Source organism: Phyllostomus hastatus, unplaced genomic scaffold (assembly GCF_019186645.2).
Source record: "Phyllostomus hastatus isolate PE091 unplaced genomic scaffold, TTU_PhHast_1.1 phas_contig_40, whole genome shotgun sequence".
NCBI classification, from domain to species: Eukaryota; Metazoa; Chordata; class Mammalia; order Chiroptera; family Phyllostomidae; genus Phyllostomus; species Phyllostomus hastatus.
Genome location: NW_025333872.1, coordinates 25580994 through 25602177, shown reverse-complemented (window position 1 = coordinate 25602177; position 21184 = coordinate 25580994). Strand labels below are relative to the sequence as shown.

The 21184-nt window shown below is 35.1% G+C and overlaps 1 protein-coding gene across 2 annotated transcripts in view; it reads right to left on the bottom strand.

Moving 5' to 3' along the window:
• The window catches only part of ADGRB3 (adhesion G protein-coupled receptor B3), a 719215-nt gene that overhangs the window by 588113 nt on the left and 109918 nt on the right, over positions 1-21184 (bottom strand). The gene's annotated exons all lie outside the window — the stretch shown is intronic.

Genomic DNA, 21184 nt, shown 5'->3' with positions numbered 1-21184 from the left:
CACTTATTCAGGGATACTTCAGTCTACACAGGGTTATTTTCCAGAAAAAAAAAAATTATAATAAACTTTATAAACTTAAAAAAATGATAAAAACTGGAAGTGTATTAGACTTCACCCTATCTTTTTTGGAGATAATATGTTACATACAGTTTTACAATTTTATGGAAAATTTAGATGCCAAGGCCTTGCATCATCTTCCCCATCTTCCCTCTTTGGGTGTCCATGCGGAAGCCCCCCACCAACCAATGCTCCAGAAACACTGTGCCCCTCTTTATAAAGGCCGTTCACTTGGCCTGCCTTCCTTTCTCTGTCTCATATCTAGGTCTTTGCGCCTTGCTGCCTCTTGAATGAACCCAGATCACATCCCAGTCATACTTCTGGTTTTAGCCTAGACATCACTTCCCACAGGGAGTCTTCCCTGACCCTTCAAATCTGGGCAATAAACTATTCCTGGGTTCTCATAGCACCACAGTTTTCCTATAACGTAACTTTTCACATAGCCTTCATAACAGCTTGCTTACTTATCTGTACCTTTAATTGAATAGCAAGCAAATGAGGAAAAAATTACTTTCTCTATCACTCATTTTGGATTCTCTAGAGTTAGTACAGTGCCCAACTCATAGATATTAAATAAGTGTTTGTTGCTTGAAAGCACTAATGAACATAAACAACCTCATTGGGTTCTCTTACAGTTTCTGAACTGAACAGCACCCCAACAGGTTGGTGTCAGTTTCTCTGGTGTCTCTCCATTCAGAGAGTTTGGGGTATTTAAGAGGATATCAATTCTGTGAGCATAGCAGAGGATATAAGAATAAATCTGTATTCTTTCTGTTAAACATCTGTCAGAGGATCTGCACTTGAGTCCTAACTCTGCCACATACAAATTGGGCAACTTTGAGAAAATTACTTAGTTTTTTTTTAAACCTCAACATTCTTCTCTGTTAAATGAGAATCACAGTACTATTGAACCTACAGGCTGTTGATTAAAAAATAAGACAATGTATGCAAAACATTTTTTAACAAACTATAAAAAGCTACTTATATACTGTTTGTAATTACTATTACTAATTTGTATAAGGCTATTTTTTTTTATCCTTACCCACGGACACCCTTACTGATTCTAGAGTGATGGTAAAGGAGGGAGAGAGAGGAGAGAAACATTGATATGAGAGAGAAAAACACTGTTCATCTGCCTCTCACATGAATCCTTACTAGGGACCAAACCTGCAACACAGGCACATGCCCTGATGGGGAATCGAACCTGAAACCTTACCCTTCGGCCCAAGGGACTGTGCTCCAACCAGGTGAGCCACACCATATCAGTCAGGGCTATGACTATTTTTGCCTACACTATTTAGCTGCCTTAGATTTACTCTGTTTCAAAGGACTTTTCCCATTAGAATAACTGGCAGGATAACAGCTCTCTCAGAGCTGATCACTGGCATGATAATTTTCTACTGGCAGTTTTGTCTTATTTATTTATATTTTTAATGGCATGTTCTAGGTATGCCTTTTTTCACTTTTTACTTCAATTTTTAATATTAAAATATTGGCATATTTTATTATTTTTAAACTCCTTTACATTTTATATGTTTTATTTTTAATTTATTCTTATTAAATTTATTGGGGTGAAATTGGTTAATAAGATTACATTGGTTTCAAATGCACATTTCTATGACACATTATCTGCTTATTGCATTATACTGAACATCTTCACTCCTAAAACTACATCTTAAATGTCATATTTTCTTTCAAAATCCAGTGCAAAGTTGCACAAAATTGCTGCAAATCTAAAATAAAGATCCCTATCATTGCCGCAATATCCAGATCTGTAATCTTCTGTCCCAACTCCAGAATCATACTCCTCTCTATCCATTTTCCATACTCTCCCTTGATGGCTTCAGCATCACTTCATTTACTCATGTTCAAAACTTCAGAAGCATCTGCAGTCCTCCCATCCTTTATCCTTACAACCTAGCAGCCCTTGCACACATATTAGGTTGCAAACCTTTTCAATTTTGATTCTGCGGTGCTTCACATCAGTCTTCTTATTACAATCTAATTACTCCCTTGCCTAGGGAGTCACTAAAACTTCCTACCTGATTTACCTGAGTCAGGTTCTTCACCACTCCAATTCCTCCCACAAAGTGCCAGTGGAACAATATTCCATTCCTAAGTACAACTCTCTTCACAGTAGTCCTCTGCTTATAAATAGAAGCAAGCAATAAACAGAGCAGTTAATAGCTTCCCACTCCCTTAGAAGGCCATACTCCTTTATCAAGCACTCAAAACCCCATGTAGTTTGATCAAGTGCGCCTAGAAAACAACCTCTTCTCCCTCAAGTTCTACTTATTTTTTTTTGATGCTTCAACCTCTCCCTCCTCTTGCCAGTTGGATGCCAAGGCAGTCTGAGAACTCCTTTCCTACCCACCCTATATGGCGCGGCATACCCAGGGCACACCACCCTCTATCTCCTTCTGCTGCTCTATTTTTCTTTATCGCACTGACACTACATAGTATTAATAACTTGCTTGTCTACTTGTTTATTATCTGTCTCTTTAGAATGCAAGTTCCCTGAGCACAGGGACTTTGTTTCATTCACTGTTGTATTCTCCGAACCTACACTCGCAGTGAGTATTCAAATAATATTTACCGAGTGAATGAATAAATATGGGCATTGTCACACTAGGCTTTAAAATGCAATCAGTTTACATACTTTTAAATCACTTCAATAAGAATGTAATCTACATGTGAGCATGGGCGCACATGTAGTTTATAGTCCCTTTAGCACCCAGCATGGTCTCTAGCACATTACAGATGTTCAATAAATGGTGAATCAATTTGAGTTATGTGCATGAATTGGGTATTTGATTTTTATTACTGATCACTGTTCAACCCTTTGAGGGGATAAAAAAAACTTTCTATATTCAAATATTTTGAATTTGAAGTCGCCAAAATCTCACATGTGGAAACTGTAACATTTCCATAATGTTTGCATGGGAATAAAATTAAATTTAAGATAATTTATTATAGTCCAGTGATGGCTACACTTTCCACTTGATCAGCATAAAAATATCTTTTCTTAGCATCCATGGTCTAAGAGAAAGAAGCTGCATTTACTGGCTGCCCATGATACTCCAGTCACCTTGCACATATCCCGTCTCTAAATTTATAAGTGCTACGAGGGACCTCAGAAGGAGTAGCTTTTTAGTGCCTAAGACAGAATTCTTACATAAACATTTGCTGAATAAATCCCCCTGTGCCACAAAGCAGTGAATCACGGATAGGAAGCCAGCAGTATCTGACTAAAGGAAAGACTGAGCTCTCCCCAGGCAGCCACTATCCCAGGCCCACTCTCAGAGATTACAGCACATGGGTTCCAGCACTGGGCCCAGGTCTAATCTCAGTGTCTCAGAACCTCAGCTTCTTTATAATTAACAGGTTGGTGATATTTGGTGAGTACTCTTTTAGTCAAAATAAAAAAAAAAACATATAAAGAATAATGCTGTTATATTCTCAAAACTCTAAACAGAAACCTTTACTCATTCTGTTAGAAACACAATGAGGGTATATCTGAATGATAGACAGAATGGAACAGAAGTCCTCCACCAGCCCATTTGAGTAACAAGTTCTCTTATGGAGAAAAAATTATTTTACTTGGATTGCTGGTGGGTGTGGTCTTAAAAGTTATGGATCCAGTTAAAAAAATATAGTCTCTTAACTGTTCTATCAAAAGTTTTAGTTCTTTTCCCCCCACAAATTAGATTGCAGGTGCTAATGAGAGAAAAAAGGTAATACACCAAGTACCACGAGAAGTATCATGAGAAGAGGGTCTAAGACACAGATGTGCATTACTAAAATCACAACATCAGTGGTTTTGACAGCCACTTATCAGTGTTGTTCCATTGATGTCCTTCAGAATGCCTGTTTCATTAGCCAAATGAGTAGTAAGAGCCCTGGGATAAAAAAGGAGAATGGAGTCTCAGAATCCAATGACAGAGGTTTACGTATACAACAAAAAAATTATGAAGATTTCCTTTTCTCATTCTCTTAGGATGATGAAGACAGTAGCTTTCAACTGAAAATAAAGACAGCCAGAGTAATTCAAAATATTCAAAGCATAAAGATATGCCATGTTTTTAATGATTGAGGGTCAGTTAATTTCAAAGGGAAGTCATTAAGAATTTCAGACATTCTCTCAGTCACAAATTCTCAGCTTCCCCATCTTGAATAAGAGAAGGAGTGAGAAATAAGGTATTACTGGATAGTTATACATCTTTTAAGATTTTTTAAGAAAAATAATTTTTAACTTTTTCTAATACAGAAATACATTTCCTAAATACAGCAAGGAAAACAGTGTTAGATGTCCCATTTCTTTCCATAAAATTTAGAGAAACTTCACTATGAATATTTAAAATTTTCAAGAAAAGCAATGTTGTGATTATCTTGGATCAAAAATTCATATCAATATAATTCAAATGTATTATGAATCTTTATTCTATATTATTTAATATAGACTGAAATATGTTCAATAAATTTATATCATGTTAAATGAACATACTTTTCTTTTATCAAAGGCTTGCAATTAGAATGGGGACAAAAATTGGCACATGTGTTTTGTATATTCCTTTTTAGTTAAACAAAAAATTATACTCTTTTTTCATCTTCTTTAACCTAGAGTATTTATACAAAGTAACTAAAATATAATTTGAAATATTGTAGAATAAATTCACCTGTGTCTCAAGAAAAAGAAATTTTATTGTGAACCAGAGGGAAGGGGGAGGGAAATAAGAGGGGAAAGAAGGGGAAGGAACAAGCAGAGGAACATGAACAGAGGACTCATGGGCACGGACAATGGGCGGGATTGACTGTGGGAGTGGGGTGGGATGGGGTATGGGAGAGCAATGGGGAAAAAGGTGGGACAACTGTAACTGAACAACAATAAATTAAAAAAAAACACCTTGTTATTCTGCTCATACAATATGTGCAAAACATCTATTGTGTATAAAGAAATACTCATAAAATTAACTATTTTGATAATTAAAAAGACATTCTAAAATATAACAAGATATTTTAATATGGATTCTTTTGCTCAATGTTATGCTGTTCTTACTAATACTTTCTAATTTTATTTCCTTCTGTTGTTGTCAACACATAGAATATATTGACATATAAAATATCACAGCAATGATTTTTATTATATATTTAAACTAAATATTTTAGTTTAAAATTTTTAACATAAAGAATCTTACTTTTTTTTTTTTTGCCCTGGCTGGTGTGGTTCAGTGGATTGGGTGCTGGCCTGTGAACCAAAGGGTTGCCGGTTTGAATCCCAGTGAGGGCACATGCCTGGGTTGTGGGCCAGGTCCCCAGTGGGGGGCGCTCAGGAGGCAACTACTCATTGATGGTTTTCTCCCTCTCTTTCTCCCTCCCTTCTCCTCTCTCTAAAAATAAATAAATCCAATCTCTTTAAAAAAAATCTTACTTTTTAATGATTCTGTTAAACTATTATTTTAATGGGAGAAATTATGTACAACTTTGCCCCCTGAGTAGTTCTATGTCACAATATGCAGAAACAAAAAATAAATAATTTATGCCTCTAGAAACATAAAATTAAGGAACCAACCATAAACAGTCTTTAAAAAAGATCTTTTATTTTAAAAAAGTCTAAAGATATAGAGAATATAGACAATACATAGAGAACTTACTGTACCTGGCATTAGAGAACATCGCCCTGTGTAGCCCAATGCACATCAGAAAGAAGCGTGCACTCACACAGTACATCCTGGGAACCATGAATTATAAACCAGTACATTACAAGTGGGTTATTGTTTCTTAATCATATTTCGTTGAGTAGATTTCTATATCAATAGCTGACTTGTGTATCTGTCATTAACAAATACTGTAACTTTGCACTCTGAATAAACTATAACATATTTTTCTATTAATATAAATTTTTTATGGACATATCATTCTGGGAGATTGACTGTTCAAGTGGAATCAGTGATTGTGAAATATCTAAAAAGGGGTGGGGCAAGACATACTCTTTTAAAAATGACTACTGATTGAATCATTTCATGTGCTTGTTAATAGTCTACAAAAGAAATATTTTACTGAAACGATCAAGAAAACATAAATCAAGTAAATATAAAATTATATTCAAAATAACCTAATATCTAACAGGTCTTGGCAATTGCATTAAAGCAATAATAATATAGAATTTTTGCTTATTAAAATGCAAATTGCCTATAAGATCTATAATTCTAGGTCTAGAAATAATGTGGTATCAAACAGCACATACTTTCATATACAAAGCAGTTGTGTGTATAAATTGGCACAGTTTCTGTAAAACAATGGTCAATATGTGTATAATCCTTTAAAAAGCTTACAAGACATAGAAATTATCTAGTGTGGTACCTCCAGGAAAATGTTTAGCCAAAAATTCAATTAACAGAAAATATGAAAAATTGAAAATAAATAACATGAGCACTTAGTCAAATAAGTATTTAAAAACAAATAAATCCAAGAAATGTAGGGGAAAGAAAAAATAAGAAAAAAATGTAAATAAATGAAATAGAAATGAACAAAATTACAAATGATATGATTAATAATAATTTGCTGGGGGTTTTTTGAAACAAAAAAGTCTGGCAAGAATAAACAAAAATAAAATAAAAGCTCACATAATATAAAAATGTATATAACTATAAATACACTTAATTTAAAATATGTTAGCATTAAAATGTCACCAAATTTGAAAACCTAAATGAAATAGTATTACTGTAGAAGTGTGTCAACATACAGTAACATACAAATTATGAAAATTAACTAAAGAATGAAAGTTGGTTTCTAGTCCAGAAGAATCTGTAGGATTTTTTCCCATAATTTCAACAAGTAGATAATCCTTATAATGGAACATTAATCATTATGGAACATTGTTCCATAATGCAGAAAAGAATCAGAAGGTATCTGATTTTATGAAACTAGTATAACTTTGATTTTAGAATTACAGAAGGTATCACATAAATCATAAGCTTGTCAAACAAGTAAATAAAGATGAACCAAATAAGACCTGAACCTTGCAGGGATCAACGATGATAACACACTGTGAACAATGGAGCATAATTAACAGAAAATATGATCAATTTAACAGATGCAGTAAACATATTTGATAAGTCTTAGTGCCTATTCATGAGTAAATATTTCTACATGTTGCATTGCCTCATTTATTCATGTCTACCTTTATGTTCTTCAAGAAAAATGTGTAATTTCATTTGCAAAATGTTTCACATTTTCATAAACTCTATTCTATTACATCTTATAAAACTTTACATCTCAGTATTTCTCTAATGAAATTTCTATTCACTATGAATAGAAATTTATTCTATTCACTACTTCTATTCATTATGAAAAACTAAGTGTAGAAATAACTTTCTTATTAAAAATAGCTTTCCCTCTTTCCAGAACAAAGTGTCATTTTTAATTGGTAGGGCTTCACATGCACTTCATGAGCTGATGTACGAATACCTGCTATTCCTTCTGCCATTCAACATTACTAGAGGCACAGCAAGAGCAAAAAGATAATAAAAGTAAAGAAAAGGTATAATATTCTTAGAATCAAATGAAAACACTTTGCAGAAAATAGATATTTAGGATCTCTGAGTGAAGCCAGAGAACCTGTAGACAAACTCTTAGAATTAATGACAGTTCAAAAAGTTGCTGGAGACAAGATCAACTTGCCTAAGTTAATCATCTTCCATTAAACCAGCAGTGATCAAATAGAAATTTTATTAGATAAACACAGAGATGTAAAGTTTTGTAAGATATAATAGAATAGAGTTTATCAAAATGTGAAACATTTTGCAAATGAAATTACACATTTTTCTTGAAGAACATAAAGGTAGACATGAATAAATGAGGCAATGTAACATATAGAAATATTTAACAATGTTAACTGACTTAACTTAATCAGTGGATTCAAGTCTAATCAAAATTCATTCAGGAATTATTTGGAGAACAGTTTTTAAAAACATTTTCTTTATTTATTTTTAGAGAGAAGGGGAAAGGAAGGCGAAAGAGAGGGAGAGAAACATCAGTGTGTGGTTGCCTCTCACTCACCCCCCACTGGGGACCTGGCCTGCAACCCAGGCATGTGCCCTGACTGGGAATCAAACCAGTGACCTTTCACATCAGAGTCTGGCACTCAACCCACTGAGCCACACCAGCCAGGGCTGGAGAATATTTTTATGATAGAAGATTTATGTTATTAAAGCAAAGAATGTAACAATTTTGAAGGACATTTTTAAATGAACTCCATCTCCATTATCTTGTCTCTTACATCTCCATTGAAAAAGTGTGCAAGATGATGTTTGCTTTTCTAGTGCTGCTCTTTTGGCTCCTCGTGGTAGCCTCATCTTTATTTCTGGTTCTGTTTTTAGAATTTATAATCACTTTCAGATTCAGCCTCAACTGTCTGATGTCCTATTGATCCTAGCTGAAGCTGTTACTCTCTTCTGTCTTTTATTGGTCATTTGCTGGGTGAATTTTGGTTCTCACGTTGCTTTTATATTCCTGACAAAAATTATATATAATTTTATTACTATTAAGATATAGTTGGATTATAATACATATTAGTCTCAGATATACAATACAGTGCTTAACACTTATATACTTTATGATATGATCACTACAATAAGTGTGGTAACCACCTGACATCATACAAAATATTTTTGATATTATTGACTACATTCCCTGTGCAGTACCTTACATCCCCAAGTCTTATTTATTTTATAACTGGAAGCTTGCACCTCCTATTTTCCTTCGCCTATTTTTTTTTACCTAGCCTCTCCACTTTCCCCTCCTCTGGCAACCATCAATTTGTTTTCTGTATCTATGAGTATGCCTCTGTTATTTTGTTCATTTTTTGAGATTTTGCATATAAGCAAAATCACACAGTATTTGTCTTTCTCTTTATTTAGCATAAGGCCCTCCAGGTTCATCCACATTGTTGTGGATAACAAAATTTCATTTTTTATGACTAATATCCCATTATATATGTATGTGTAGATGTGTATATGTATTGGGTTGGCCCAAAAATCTGTTTATTATTTTTACATAAAATAAAATACATTTTTCACGTTCACCAATAACTTTATTGACTTGGATATTTTGAGTATATTGGCAATCTCCCTTGTGGTATAACTTTGATTGTTCTCAATTAACATGTTGATTTGATCACTATCAACATCAACTGGTCTACTTAAGCATGGAGTATCATTCAGCAAGAACTGTGAAGCACGAAACTTCACAAACCACTTTTGACATGTTCAATCAGTCATAGAAACTTCTCTATACACCGAAAAAAACTTTTGTTGTGTTTTAGTCTTTCTTGAAACATAAAGCATAATATGCCCCCAAATTGTGTATTTTCTTCCATCTCCAATATTAAAATGGTACATAAAAATTCACCAATTTTGATGTTATGTTAATGAATGCTGAGATGACAGCTGCCACAATACAATGTAATAAAAGAGTTTCGAATGAAGTGAAAGACAATTGAGAACTACCCAGAGCCATCTTACAGGAAAAAAAACAACAAATGAACCTTTTCGACAACCCAATGTGTACTGTACATATGTGTATTTGTATGTATTAGCTATTGTAAATGTGTATGTGAGTGTTCTAGGAACCCATCTCTATCAGTGTATGAGCTGGCATTGTTGTAAGAGGCTGCAGTAGGCTTCAGTGAATTTCTTTTGAAAACTCAACATGTTGCCTGTTTCATAATGAGTGACTTACTAGTGCACCTGGCCACACTGCGCTGAGTGTTCATCACTTTTGGCCAAAAATGGCATGGCCCTGTGTCCCACTCCCCTTGTGCCCCCCACTCCCCCTACTCACAGGATCTCACCCCAGGTGACTTTTTTGTTTCCCTGGATGAAAAAAGACCTCAAAGAGAAGCACTTAGCTGACATGGAAGAAGTGAAACAAAACATGGTAGAAGCATTAAAATGCATCAAAATCAACGAGTTCAAAAACTGTTTTGAGCAGTGAAAAGTCTTAATATGTGTATAGCATCAAATGGAGAGTACTTTCAAGTTGGCTGAAGTTTAAACATGTAAGAAGAAATACACATTTTTAATAAATAAATTCTGGGGTTTGAGGGGTTATATATATCATATTGCATTATCTTTACCCATTTATCTTTCAATGGACACATAGTTTGTTTCCCTATCTTGGCTATTGTATGCTGCAGTGAACATAGGGATTCATATATTTTTTTCAAATCAGTGTTTTTGTTTTATTTAGAAAAATACTAATAGATGGAATTGCTACATCTGATTAGGGGTTAATATCCAAATATAGGGTGGGGCAAAAGCAGGTTTACAATATGTGAAACACAGAGTTTATTCATGTATTATTATTTATTATTGTATTATTTTATTACTTGGATATTGTATTATTGGATATTGTATTATTTTTCCATATAGACAATAGTAAACCTACTTTTCCCCTACCCTGTATATAAGAAATTCATATATCTCCACATTAAAAAAAAACTGATTTAAAAATGGGCAAAGGACCTAAATAGAAATTTCTCCAAAGAAGACATACAGATGGCCAATAGGTATATGAAAAAATGGTCAACATTGCTAAGCATCAGAGAGATGCAGATCAAAACCATAACAAAATACCACCTCACACCTATCAGAATGGCTATTCTAAGAAAGTCAACAAGTGGCACATGTCAGTGAGGATGTGGAGGGAGGGAACATTTGTGTACTGTTGGTGAGGCTGTAAAGTGGTGCAGTCACTATAGAAAATAGTATAGAGGTTCCTCAAAAAATTAAAAATAGAACTACATACATACTTCTTTAGTCTTTCCATCCTCATTGTGACTAAGTAGTAATCTGTACGCCATCAGGTGATGTTACAGCTTAGTCACTGTGTGCTTTATTTCTTTTCTTTAACTAAATCTTGATTTTTGCCCTACTCTGACATGTTCTTTTACTTGCTCCAGACTTTACTCAATGGAGATAAAAAGATTTTTTTTTGCCAGAAAGCTTTGCAACAACATTAAACAGTGACTATAAGAATTGTGAGAAAATAATTGTGCACAAAAATTTTAGAAACCCAACAATTCTTCCTGTCTTAAAATATTGTTTTTTTTTAAAGAAAAATATATGACTTCTTCAACTAAGGAAAAATAACTCCTCTTCCCAAAACAAACAAACCTATAAAGTGAGATTATCCTTAATGGTCCATCTCTGGATGCATCTGCATTACAGTCAAAGACAAAACATGAATACCTGCTGTCACTTCTAATACCATCTAGTTAACATTTAAAATGTGCACCCCTCTATCATACAGTGATTTTGTCAGAAGTAAGAAATCCTTTGACATGTGCAAAAAGATAGGTTTATGAAAATGCTCAAGCTAATTTATTTCTAATTGGGAAAATCACTAAGCAATACAAATGTCTACCAATATGATACTAAATGACTAAAATGATAGTAGCTTATTCTTTTGAATAGTTAAAACACCACAGTTAAAAGTATATTTCTCCTTTTTTTTAAAGAAAAGGAGAGGAACATCAGTGTGTGGTTGCCTCTCATGGGCTCCCCACCAGGGACCTGGCCCTCAACCCAGGCTTGTGCCATGACTGGGATTCAAATCTGCAACCTCTTGGTTTGCAGGCCTGTGCTCAATCCATTGAGTCACACCAGCCAGACATATTTCTCCTTAAATAAGCACCTGTGCATATCATAAAGCTCATCTCAGTGTCATAATATTAATAAAGTAAAACCACCTAAATGACTATATATATTGAAAACGTGGATGGAGTCATATATATGTATATATATGTATCAAATGCATTTAAGGAGTCAGGCTAAGGTTTACATTGTGATTAGGTTTTAGTGAGTAACTTGAAATCTAAACCCCAGAAAATTGTCTCTCTCCTGAAAATTATAGAGATTGTAATGTGTGATTCATAGAAGGTCGAATGTGATATTATAAATAAACTGTTTAGAAGAGTCCTTATGTTTAGGGAAAAGGTGAGAATGAAATCTTTCCTTTCTACTTTCTTTTACGTTTCAGGTAATTACTTTACCAGTCCTATTTATTGAACAATTCTTTGATTCATCACCTTTTTGGCCAGGACTATCACTCACTACATTTTTATTCATACTTTGGGCTTATGGAGGGGTGGGTTAATTTTACCTTATTTTAATGTTTTATCTATACAATACTAATTATTGTGCATTCAGAGTAAGGTGTAGCACTTAGTTGGTCAAGTTGCTCATTATTACTTTTTTTTTTACAAAACATATATTATTTCTTAACTGTTTGCTCTTGCATATAAACCCCAGGATTACTTTCATCAGCTCTTAATAAGTAGAGAGGAAAAGGAAGAAGAAAGGGAGGAGGAAAGAAAGAAAAGAGAGAAGATCAAGGAGAAAAAAGAAGAGAAGAGCCTGGAGATGACAGCAAATGACGAGGAGGAGGAGGAGGAGGAGCGAGCAAGAGCATGATCTTGAAAAGACTGCAAACCCTATAAACTGGTTTGGAAGGCAGTGATACTTGTACATTCCTCAGTTTGACCATCTGGGGCCATGATAAAGCTTCATAATATTTAAATATTTTTATATATTTACTAATGGACATTTTACATAAAAATAGATTTTGCATATGCTTTCATGGTTCAAATCATTATATAAATGATAAGAATAAAAATCTCATTCTCTTATAAAAAATTAGGCAATGTAATTTTCATATGCACTACCTCTCAGGTGAACATAATCCTTACATAGCATTGTCTAACTGGTTTCATAAGAACAGTTTCCATTTGTAATTATCATTTTTGGAAGACAGGCAATGATGAGGAGAAAATCTGACAGTAAAATACATTAGCATTATCATATTTAAAAAATGAATCTAAAGAAAAATTAGTTTGACCCCCACAAAAAAGCAGAACCTCAAAAAGGGGCAATGAGAAAATAGGCCAATTTAATACCAACTATAGTCTATATGATAAAACAAAATAAATGGATGGCTTCTACAAAGTTGAAATCATAGTGCATAATACACTGTGTACTCACTGAAGAAAACAAGCAAGGACCACACCAGTTCTGAAGGAGTCTGCCAAGGACATCAGAGTACAATCCATGTTACACTGGCTTATATGATTAGAGATTTCGGTGCATATTTGAATGTGATTTAGGCCCAAAGAAGCCACAATGAGTTACTAATTGAAAACGTGGGTAGAGTCAAAAGAAAGAAACAAAGCTGGAAATTTAAGGCATTTGTATGAGTATGTAAGTCCAAACAAGCTTGCTTCCAGGTCGTTAGGATACTGACTGCCTCTCATTTCTCCTTTCTCCCTACGGCCTCTCACCTGGAGACCAGGGGTGGGGAGTTCACTGCCTCAGCAGAGTGTGTGAGCTGACTCGAGACTGCAGAAACTGTAAAGCAGTGTTCTGCTGCAAGCAGCTGTCCTCTCCCTTAGGACCACCAGAAAAGGAGTAATAACACCCAATGTAGGCAGTAGCAGGAAAGGATGTCAACAAAATCAGCTTTATTTTTCCACCATAGAAAACCCAAACTGTTTAGCTAGAAGGCAAGATTAAAATGGATGCTAACATACATTAGAAATTACAAGTTTGGAAAAAAAGAAAAATTACAGTATTTAAACATTTTCTCTTGCTTTCCACTATATGCCATATATCTAAATTGCACGTTGAATGCAGCTGACCAATTTATTCAGAAAACTGGACATGCTGCTATTATAGTGTCCTATGGTAGGCTCCGTAATTGGACACTGCATCTAACTAGAATTTATACCCAGTTACGTTTTGCTGAGGGAAAATTACTCCTGGCAAATAGCATGATTTTTTTCTAGCTAGAATATTAAAAAGGACTTGATCCACCTGCATGGACAGCTGCTACTTCACAGATTCTTTGCCAGCAGCCACTATTAAATAGAGTTGTGTGGACATTATGTTGGTTGTTTTCCTTCTGACAAAAAGCAAGATGAGATGGACTTGAATTTGTGTCTCAGTTTGCTTTTATCACCTCTATTGCCTTTTAGGAAACAATACTTTGCAGTGTCATTTCATTTAGTTCTGTCCAAAGCAATCGTTTCCTACTTTATGAATTACTTATCTCACTTTAATAAGGCTTAAGGTGAAAAATTCAACTCCTATATATTACTGACTAGCTTTTAATTAATTTTAATTTCTTTGTTAGGAAAAGATCAATCCAACAAAATACTAGGGATTTAATCTCTATTACTGTGCATGTGACAACCACCGCTAGGGGAGAAATGTCCTTGAGGGGTGTGTGTATGTGTGTGTGTTAACTGCTGTTCTCAGAAATAACTCAAACACCAAAGTTTTCCCTTTAACTTTGAATACCATCATTTGCAACTAATAATGACTTTTATTATGAAAGGCTTAGCATAAGATATATCATACAAAGCTCAGATACACTAAATTGCTTGTTTATGCTTATATCTTATGGTTTAATAAAGTATATATTTATTAAGATTTAATAAAATAGAAGGACCTAACAAATTATATAGTTAAAATTAATTTTTATTATAGTTAAAAATAAAGTTTTATTTAAAATTTAAAATAAAGTTTTATTTTAAAACTATATTTATTAAATATGGTTTTATTATATTATAGTTAAAAATAAAATTTTTATTAAGTGTAGGCTACATTGAATAGAATAAAACCAAACACATACTATACCACCCAAACTAAAGTAAAAGAAATAATTTCAAACAATTAAGATATTACTTTATTTAATGAACAAAAATTCATAACATCTTCTTAGGTTAAATTTTATAATATATGATGATAACATAATGAAATAGTTTGTTATTAACACCCATTTTCTACAACTATAACCCTCATTTTTCACCTCTCAACTGACCTAGTTTCTTTGGCTTTTCTGGAAAGAAAGGTTGATTTTTACATATTGAGAACATTTTCATTGAGACAGTATATATTCTATATTTTAGTACTATTTGATTTTAAGGAATATATACATTAAGGTAATACTTTTTGAAAATACATTAGACACAAAAGAATTTGATTTAGAGTTCATGAGCATTGTTTAAATAAAATTAGGCAATGTCAGAATGCAAGAGTAGTTCCGGAAGAAGGAAAGCAATACTTTACACATAATGCCTATATTAAACATCCCTCTGCTCCAAAATGCCAGCAGCCAGGATTGGAATTAATATAGTCAGCTTTAAAAAATGGGATTTGAAAAGATATACAGTTAATGAGAAGACACACTTTGTTAAGTAAGGAGGTAAGGGTGTGTATATAAAATAACTAGACAAAAGAACTATAAGAAAAAACTATCACGAGGGGGATGCAAGAAAAACGGAATTATCTTCTGCAGGATGGGCCTTGTAGCACAGGCTTCCTGTGCTAGGTGAGTGTTCTAGGAACCCATATGTATCAGTGTACCAGCTGGCGTGTTATGAGAGGCTGCGTTTGGCTTCAGTGAATTTTTTTGAAGGCTCTTCCAACATATTTGCCCATTTCATAATGGGTGACTTATGAGTGCACCTGCCCTCATTGAGTGTTCAGTTTTTGACTAAATACAACATGACTCCCATGCCCCACCCTCCCTATTCACAGGATGTTACTCCGAGTGACTTTTTTTGTTGTTTTCCAGGATGAAAAACAGTCCTCAAAGGAAAATGTCTTGCCAATGTAGCAGAGGTGAAACAAAACAAGGCAGAAGCACTAAAAAGCATCAAAATCAATGAGTTCAAAAACTGTTTTGAACAGTGGAAAAAAAGTCTAAAAAGATCTCTAGCATCAAATGGAGAGTACTTTGAAGGTGATGGAAGTTTAAACATGTAAGAATAAATACACAATTTTTATAAATAAATTTCATTTTGGGGAGTCCATCTTCATATATATTTTTTAACTCCTAAATGAATAGCATAGTAATTTGAATATTTTAGAATATATTGATTATATTTTATTTCCATTTTTCTGCAGATATATGGAAAAATAAATGCTTTATATTGGCTATGTAATCTATAGCTATGTGATCTATACAATAACAAATAGACCACAAACCATTAAAAAACACATTTAAGTTACCCAGATCTTCTACAATTCAGTATCTATCATTTCCTCTGCAGGTAAGGAAACTGGCAAGAAGGATACTTGTTTTATGATACTTTATCATTTCTAGCCTCTTCCAATGAGATCATCTTTCAGGCTTTGTAAGTCTACAAGAATCCACAGCCCAGAATTTCATATTTGGGCACCTGCTATATTTAAACACACTTGAAATTTGTGTTTGCAGGCAGGTAATATGTAAAATTGTCAGTCTCAGAAATCATCTGTTGGAGGTACAAAGCTGGCTGTAATTAAAAAATGAGTGAAACAATGTATAATGGTTATTACTCTAAGCAACTTTCAGGCTATCAAGGTTGGGATAAGGGTGGTCAAACAGATATATAAGTCACTCGTTATACTACAAAGCAGAATAACATATATGCCATAAAGCTGTAAAAAATTCTGAGTAAACATAATGGGAGGAATACTTATTCATTTCCAACCTGGGGCTGTAAAAATTGCTTTGAGACAGAGAGAAGCAGTCAGCTGGACTGTACGTATAGGTAAGCATAGGTAAACAAAATTTTTGGTTTTCAGACAATGAAAGCTAAAGAAAATTGAAAGTGCATAAGATCCGGTGTCTTAAACACAAGATGAATGGAAGAATATATTAGAAAATAAGGCAAAATCACACATGGCACATATGACACATTAGGAGAAAATGGATTACAACTCTTTGTTTTTTTATAAAGAAAGTGACACAATGAACCTCTGTTTTTCAATACTGTGTTTGTTCTTGTTGTTACTGTTAATGGAAGCAGATGAGGTCAAGAAAGACATAATAGAGTGAAACTATGATGAGAGAAGAGCTTGATCCTCCAATAAGGTGATGATAATAATGACAGTGATGGTCACAGTTATGGCAACGATGCCGACAGTGACAGTGACGGTGGCAGGGGAGCTGGTGACGTTAGTGATGTTAGGAGCCTGTATAGCAGTGACTACTTTTTGAGTTCTTATATGTATCAAGAATTTGCTAAAAGTTAGGATTATAGCCCTGGCTGGTGTAGCTCAGTGGATTGAGCGCGGGCTGCGAACCAAAGTGTCGCAGGTTCGATTCCCAGTCAGGGTACATGCCTGGGTTGTAGGCCACAGCCCCCAGCAACTGCACATTGATGTTTCTTTCTCTCTCTCTCTCGATCTCCCTCCCTTCCCTCTCTAAAAATAAATAAATAAAATCTAAAAAAAAAGAATTTGCTAAAAGTTAAAATATATTACCTCTAATCTTAATAACTAATCTTCAAGGAAAATGTATCTCCCACGATAAATAAGGGATCCTCAGAAGAATTCAATAGCTCTCCTGAGGTCACACAGTATCAGAGGCCAGATGAAAAGGTCAGGCTCCATGGGCCATGTATTTAGACTTTCTCCATGGTGTTCCCATAAGGGACACACATTATAAAAAACAGAAGGATGTAATGAGGAGTTTCTGATTAAAGCTTCAAGTAGAAGCAAGCAACAAGTAGTATAAATACTGTGAACATGCTAACTTCAGTAATTTTAGGGGTCAATAGTGATATTTGAGAGCGGGTTTCCAGTAGTAACCATGGAAGCCAGGCTGTAAGGTACTGAAACAGTGATGGTAAGCCTCCAGCAGTTTTTAGGAAAATAACAGATAAGGTGTTACTTTGAAGAAGAACAGCAAGGTTCAAATGTTATTTTTTTTTCTGTTTTGCTTATTACAATGGAAGAGCCCAAAGCATCTTTAGGGCTTGCAGAAAAAGAGGCGTGAGTGGTGAGAAGAAAACTGCAGGAGCCCATGGAAAAATGAAGGGGCATATAGCACTGGAGAAATAAAAGTGTGTGCGATCAAAAGCACTGGTAGATAAATTGGCCAAAGCCATAGATTTAGAGGCTAAAGGTATTTTATTTTCAAATCAATGATCAAGTAGAGAATGAATCTTTGAGAATTAGTCAGACCAATGAGGTGGAGATTTTTTTTTAAATGCCAAAAGTCAGGCACTAAATTCACAGGTGCTGCTTAGCAAAAAGCAGCATCCATGGATAAAGTCAATTTTTTTTTAAGTGCAGGAAGATGGAGAGTCCATATAAGGTTGACAGGGGTGAATTAAACATAGCGATGTAAAAATCAGGAGCGATGATGCTCACACATCTGGATAAGTGGAGAAACAGGACCTTAAATTCAGGACAGAGTCCAGGTCAAGAGAGATTATGCTCTGAAAGGGTTCTGATAAAGAACAGAAAGAATGGGAGGGATGACTATACAAAAATTTATGATCAAATTGGAGGGAAGCTGAAGTAGTTTTCAGCCAATGATTTCTACCTGCTCAGAGAAGTAGGAACCCAGGAGAGTGGGGAAGAGGGTGTGAAGGTGTGAGAAGAGCCAGAAGATATGGAAGAGCTATTCTGGAGGAAGGAAAGCATGCCACGGACATGAGAAATGGAGCTGGTAACTACATGAGAACTCAGCCAAATGCTACATGGTATTTCACAAATAGAAGGCACATGTTATGTGACTCAATGCCCATTATCACACTGCAAGAAACACAATGTCCAAACAATTTTAATCACTCCATGAATGTAAAAATATGTACTGTGCAGAAGCAGTAAATCTGCTATTAGAATACCATGGGTTTTGGAATTAAACTCCCTCTGTTCCTAGAGGCAACTTTCTCCAGCATTAGAGGCCATATAATAAACAAAACCACCCGAGCTCCCATCTGGTCTCTGGGTAGCATGGGAGCCTGTGTACAGCCTGAGTAATTTTTTCAGTATTGAATATGGCCTGCAGTAAAGCGAGCACCTGCACTACAGGAAATAATCCATTGCCAGTCTATCAAACAAATTTTGGAAGCAAGGAGGCTGTGCTTTTATACGCTACTCTGTGTTTGTATTTAGGCAATAGCTTTCTTCCAAGCCTGGCTTTGCCTCTGCACACACTATTCCCTTTGGATTTCAAGTGCACTGCGTATGTAAAGGGAAGTACTGTATACACTTGAAATATTACCTTATTAAATTGTTTGAGTTCTTAACTCTCATACCCATGGGGTAGATAGGAAGGAAGCAGTGTTATTTAATTATAAAGTAACTCTCTCTCTCTCTCCTTAACCAAATGCTTTAAATTATACCAAAACAATTTTTTCAGTGGTGGCATTTAAAGGGAAGTTATATACAGCCATCTCCTGAGGCATTAGTACTCTGTCCTCTACCTGTAATTTGACCTGAAGAGATTTCCCAGAGCTGTGTTAGACAGCAGGTGAAGGAAGCGGAAACATGCCAACAGGTCCATTAATCAGAAGTCTGAACTTAGAGAACACATACATCAATGTTTACTAAAAGCTCCTTCTACTAGGGCCTGGGAAAAGGCAAATGGGTCTTTACCTGAGAATAATCTTCCTGTAAAGTGCTAATTTTTGAAAATAATTGTATTTTAGCTATAAAGTTAAACAACCAGACCATGTCTACAGCAGAAGGTTGACACAAGACAACAAAATACCATTTACCAGAAAATAGGGAGTTTTGAGTGCAATGTTACAAAGCAAATGCCCTGAGTAAATTCTTCAGAAAAATACTTCCCCTGTGTCTGCAACCTTTCCACTTCCTGACAACCACGGCATTCAGCTCCTGCTCTTCTCCCTTCTATTATAAATATTTTGAATTTTTTTCTCCCCTTGTGGTTTCTTGCCTCCTTCCATCAAAAACTGAATGTTCGATTTTCCCTGGGTTGATCTCTGCTCTCTTCAAACTCTCATCATCTTTATTCATCATTTATTGATCACCTCCCACAGTGTGCCATTCCTAACTGACCTTTCTTTCAGGTCTATATCAACCTCATTCTTGGCAGGTGGCCTTACCTTCTAATTCTCCAAGAAAAAATCAGACCGATCATCCAATCTATCATGAGGTCACTCCTAGAGCTGCCCCTCCACTTTAATCAGTAATCCTAGTATCTCTTATCCTTATCTCCAAAGTCAAAACATAGAGACACCCCGTTCTTCTTGGTCTGGTCAAAACTGCCCATGCTGGACCTCACACCTTCTCCTCCTGAGTTGACCTTTTACTTATCCTCATCAATGGCACCATATTTGCTGTCTGACTTGTCTGGCTCTTTCCTTTATATATAACCATATCAACAAATAACCTGGAGGGAAGATCACCCCTAACCCCAAAATATACTTGACCTCACTGCTCATTCATGCAGCTATTCCAGAACTCTCAGTTTTACTTATTAGTGCCTTTGAACTGGCTTCTGCTCCCATTACCTTGTGTCAAATGCAAACATGTTGATATCAATAAAACCACAAGCACACAAGTTACACACAGGTGCACAAACTCACGTAGACTGACATGCATACACCCCTTATTATCAGGATTCTCTTTCCATCTGACACTGTTATATTTGACTTGTTTAGTTTTCCTCCAACACCTTTGATTCTTTGACTTGCTGTTCTTGCTCATGATGCCATTGCATTTCTCCCTTTCTGACCACATACCCCTTCCAATCAAGTGTATCGTTTAAACCTCAGTCCTTAGTCCTCTGCTCTGTGTCCTCAGTGAGAGCATCCATATTCATGTCTTCAACTTCTCAAATGGTGGTTTTTCAGATTCCCCTGTTTCCTTATTCCCTATGCAACATGTAACCATTCATATGTAAGCACTCATTAAATGAAGACAGACTCAACCAGATGTAGCTTATGAGCTACCTGAGCTCAGGAACCATGTTTTCTATTTTATATACTTCTTATTCCTCAATTCCCCTAGAACAATACTTTGCACAGACTGAGCATTTGATAAAAATTCACTACCTATCGGGTATTACATCACATCCTGAGGAAAAAAGAATACAAATAAAATACAGTGCATACTCTCAGAGTCCATGAGCATAGGCACAAAGCTATGAATGGTATAGAACATGCTATGCGAGTGAATGGAGAGAGGAAGGCCTCCTTCTGCCTTTCTGCTTCTCAGTTACACTCACTAATCACCCTTATCCACACTCTCTGCCCCTCTGACTGCTTGGACTTAAGATTATCCTCCTCTAACCAAAGAGCTGGCAGGAAAGGCAGTGTCAGAGA